Source organism: Triticum aestivum, chromosome 1B (assembly GCF_018294505.1).
Source record: "Triticum aestivum cultivar Chinese Spring chromosome 1B, IWGSC CS RefSeq v2.1, whole genome shotgun sequence".
In the NCBI taxonomy this organism is placed as follows: domain Eukaryota; kingdom Viridiplantae; phylum Streptophyta; class Magnoliopsida; order Poales; family Poaceae; genus Triticum; species Triticum aestivum.
Genome location: NC_057795.1, coordinates 78,624,653 through 78,629,939, shown reverse-complemented (window position 1 = coordinate 78,629,939; position 5,287 = coordinate 78,624,653).

Sequence of the window (5,287 nt, the reverse complement as noted above, 5' to 3'; positions counted from 1 at the left end):
CAGTCCAGTACTCGCTTAAGTTTGAAAAATCCTACCAAGTGGTGAGCAATCCTCCCACTCGGGGGCTTAGCTGCAGTCCAGTACTCGCCTAAGTTTGAAAAATCCTACCGAGTGGTGAGCAATCCTGCCACTCGGGGGCTTAGCTGCAGTCTAGTACTCGCCTAAGTTTGAAAAATCCTACCGAGTGGTGAGCAATCCTCCCACTCGGAGGCTTAGCTGCAGTCCAGTACTCGCCTAAGTTTGAAAAATCTTACCGAGTGGTGAGCAATCCTCCCACTCGGGGGCTTAGCAAAGTGCGAGTCGGCCACGACCACCACTTCAGGGCTGCACCGTCAAGAAGAAGGACGAGATTGTGCGCACTATCAAAGGCCCATCAACGACTGGCGCCAAAGCAGACAGTTGACAGGAACGTCAAGACCATTGCTGAGTGCCTTGCTGGTGAGCTGAGACAGGAACGTCAAGACCATTGCTGAGGGCCTTGCTGATGAGCTGATCAATGCTGCTCAAGGATCGTCCAACTGGTCGACTGCTGATTCCTCTTTAGAAGTTGTATCAAGCAAACAGAAACCAATCCGAGAGAAGAACAAGTTCGATCAGTACCAGCTAAAAAGAGTTTTAGTTCTCTCAGACCCCCGCCGACTGCCCGTAGTCGATGGCGGTCTTGGGGACTACACCCAGTGGGTGCACTAAGTGTGCCCCCACTGGAGTAATCTCTACTCGGTATGGCCTGACCAGTCCGAGTGATGAACGACAACAAAAAAGACAGGCTCTAAGACTCCCGCCGACTATTGGTATCCATTCGGAACGGTCCGCCCGGTCCGAGTGACAGCCAAACAACAACAAAAATATAGGCTCTAAGACTCCCGCCGACTGCCCGCAGTCAACTGCAGTCTCGAGGACTACACCCAGTGAGTGCACTCAGCGTGCCCCCACTGGAATGGTATCCACTCGGAACGGTCCGCCCGGTCCGAGTGACGTCCAAACAACAAAAAAAGACACGTTCCAGGCGTGAAGAAATTCCGAGTAATCAGTTACTCGATGCAGGACCAGCTCCAAATCACTCCAAAAAAATTGCTATAAGGTGAGCTTAAGGCTCCTCCGTGGACCTATTTCGAGCCTTCTTCTAGGACTTAAAGCGTGAAACTCATAAGTTTGGATCTAGAGCCGACTCGTACTGACATTCCTCCGGGATAAGAATGGCATCTCACCAAGAGAGCAGTCCATGCGTCGATCTTGTTGCCTGGATTTAATGAGACATCCATATTCTGATCACGAGTTAACCTCTTCCGAGAGATGATCGAATGTCACCAAGTTGCTCCTCGCGGGCACTTACCCTAGATCAGTCGGAAGCGCAGTGAGGGAATCCATTGAGATTTTGTTCAAACCTTGGTTGTCTGAAAGTACGATGACAGGTACCGAGTATTTCCGTAATCACTCGGGCCAAGTTGTGTCTTTCACAAACTCGTTCTACAAAATCGCAGTCGATTCAGGGCTAATGTTGGGGATACACATAACAGGTAGGCCCACGAAGGGTCGAAGTATCATTAAGCATGGGGTCCACACAAAATGTGGGTCCAGATAAATTTCATACAGACATACTATCCACTCGGACAAGCAGCATAATATCCACTCGACCAAGCAGTATACCATCCACTCGGATGACACTTCACCACTCGACCGTACGACTCACTCGGATATACGAAAACCAGCAGGCAACAAAGCAATCGACATCATTCTCATGGTGAGCGCTTGGTAGTGGACTGGCATTATGGTATTCATGCCCCAATTTGTAACATATGAGGTGAGGGGGTGGCGCACTCTATATAAGTCACCCCCACCACTAGACTTGGGGGGCGCTAGTCTTCCATCTCTCTCTCTTTTTCACCATTAGTCTCAGGACTACGGGGATCCGTTCTCCTCTCATTGTAATCTCCGGATACATACTAAGATAAAACAAAGCCTCCCCGGAGCAAGAGACGTAGGGTTGTTATCTCCACCGTGAGAGGCTCGAACTCGCTAAAACCACCGTGTCACCCATATGCATCTCGATAGCTCATGCTCCTTTATCCTAACCCTCTCTTATTGCTGGAATCGTTACCACGACATCCGCAACTACTAAATATCATTAAGGTAAAACCCAACCATAGAATTAAAGCATCAAGTCCCCTTTATCCCATACGCAAACAACCTACTTACTCAGGTCTGTGCTTCTTTCACTCACGCCACCCACCATAAGAAAATCATGAACATATTGCAAACCCTATAGCTGGGATCCCTCACACTTGCGTGACACGGAGGGCACCATAGGACAGCACCAATAATAAAACATGCAACTCAAATCAATCATAGCAATTCATCAATCACCGGTAGGACAACGAAAATCTACTCAGACATCATAGGATGGCAACACATCACTGGATAATAATATGAAGCATAAATCACCATGTTCAAGTAGAGGGTACATTGGGTTGTGGGAGAGTGGACTGCTGAATATAGAAGGGGGAAGGTGATGGAGATGTTGGTGAAGATGATGGAGGTGTGGTGAAGATCGTGGTGATGATGATGGCCCCCGGCAGCACTCCGGCGCCACCGGAAGCAAGGGGGAGAGAGCCCCTTCTGCTTATTCTTCCTTGACCTCCTCCCTAGATGGGAGAAGGGTTTCCCCTCTGGTCCTTGGCTCCCATGGCGTGGGAGGGGCGAGAGCCCCTCCGAGATTGGATCTGTCTCTCTGTCTCTCTCGGTTTCTGCGTTCCGGGATTCTGCCCTGGCATCGTTTCTTTTATATCCGGAGATCCGTAACTCCGATTGGATTGAAACCTTCGCCCAGATCTTTTTCCAAAGATTAGCTTTCTTGCGGCCAAAGAAGGGCATCAACCGCCTTACGAGGGTCCCAAGAGAGTGGGGGAGCGCCCACCTGGAGTGGGCATGGGCCCCTGTCTCGTCAACACCTCGGGCACCATCTCACGTTGATTTTACTTCCCAAAAATCACAAATATTCCAAAATAATTCTCCGTCCGTTTATTCCGTTTGGACTCCGTTTGATATGGGGTTTCTGCGAAACATAAAACATGCAACAGACAGGAACTGGCGCTGGGCACTGGATCAATATGTTAGTCCCAAAAATAATATAAAAAGTTGCCCGAATTATATGAAAGTTGAGTAATATCGGCATGGAACAATAAAAAATTATAGATACGACGGAGACGTATGAGCATCCCCAAGCTTAATTCGTGCTCGTCCTCGAGTAGGTAAATGATAAAAATAATAATTTTTGATGTGGAATGCTACCTAGCATAATCTTGATCATAAGTATAATCATGGCATGAATATTAAGACACGAGTGATTCAAAGCAATAGTCTATCATTTGACATAAAAACAATAATACTTAGGCCATCCCAACAAACAATCATATCTTTCAAAATATCCATACTTCAGAAAGTTATCCCTAAAAATCATATAGTCTTGTATGCTCCCTTTTCTAAACACAAGGTACCCCTCATGCTTGTCCCGGTGTCAGCCAAGCAATTGTTTCATACTTTAGTATTCTCAAACCTTTTCAACTTTCACGCAATACATGAGCGTGAGCCATGGATATAGCACTATGGGTGGAATAGAATATGATGGTGGAGGTTATGTGGAGAAGACAAAAAGGGAGAAAGTCTCACATTGACGTGGCTAATCAACGGGCTATGGAGATGCCCATCAATTGATATCAATGCGAGGAGTAGGGATTACCATGCAACGGATGCACTGCTACCTCTTGAGCACTGCGTTGGATTTCCCCGAAGAGGAGAGGATGATGCAGCAAAGTAGCGTAAGTATTTCCCTTAGTTTTTGAGAACTAAGGTATCAATCCAGTAGGAGACCACACACAAGTCCCTCGTACCTACACAAAACGATAGCTCCTCGCAACCAACACGATTAGGGGTTGTCAATCCCTTCACTATCACTTACGAGAGTGAGATCTGATAGAGATGATAAATAATATTTTTGGTATTTTTGGTATATAGATGCAAAGTGAAAAGTAAAAGGAAAAGTAAAAACAAAGCAAGTAATAAAGTAATAGAGATTGATATGATGAGAATAGACCCGGGGGTCATAGGTTTCACTAGTGGCTTCTCTCAAGAGCATAGATATTCTACGGTGGGTGAACAAATTACTCTTGAGCAATTGACAGAATTGAGCATAGTTATGGGTATATCTAGGTATGATCATGTATATAGGCATCACATCCAAGACAAGTAGATCGAAACGATTCTGCATCTACTACTATTACTCCACTCATCGACCGCTATCGAGCATGCATCTAGAGTATTAAGTTAAAAATAGAGTAATGCCTTAAGCAAGATGACATGATGTAGAGGGATAAATTCATGCAATATGATAAAAAACCCATCTTGTTATCCTCGATGGCAACAATACAATACGTGCCTTGCTGCCCCTTCTGTCACTGGGAAAGGACACCGCAAGATTGAACCCAAAGCTAAACACTTCTCCCATTGCAATAACTACCAATCTAGTTGGCCAAACCAAACGGATAATTCGAAGAGACTTGCAAAGATAACTCAATCATACATAAAAGAATTCAGAGAAGATTCGAATATTATTCATAGATAAGTTGGATCATAAACCCACAATTCATCGGTCTCAACAAACACACCCCAAAAAGAAGATTACATCGAATAGATCTCCACGAGAGAGGGGGAGAACATTGTCTTCAGATCCAAAAGGAGAGAAGAAGCCATCTAGCTACTAGCTATGGACCCGAAGGTCTGAAGTAAATTACTCACACTTCATCGGAGGGGCTATGGTGTTGATGTAGAAGCCCTCCATGGTGGATTCCCCCTCCGACGGAGCTTCGGAACAGGCCCCAAAATGGGATCTCATGGATACAGAAGGTTGCGGCAGTGGAATTAGGTTTTTGGCTCCCGTTCTGATCGTTTGGGGTACATAGGTATATATAGGAGGAAGGAGTATGTCGGTGCAGCAATAGGGGGGCCACGAGGCACGGGGCGCGCCCTAGGGGGGGGGGCGCCCCCCACCCTCATGACCGCCTCTGTTACTTCTTGGAGTAGGGTCCAAGTCTCCTGGATCACGTTCGGTGAGAAAATCACGTTCCCGAAGGTTTCATTCCGTTTGGACTCCATTTGATATTCCGTTTCTTCGAAACACTGAAATAGGCAAAAAACAGCAATTCTGGGCTGGGCCTCCGGTTAATAGGTTAGTCCCAAAACATTGATGGTTTTCATGGATCAAAGGTTTCTTGTAGTTTTCTTGTATATTTTT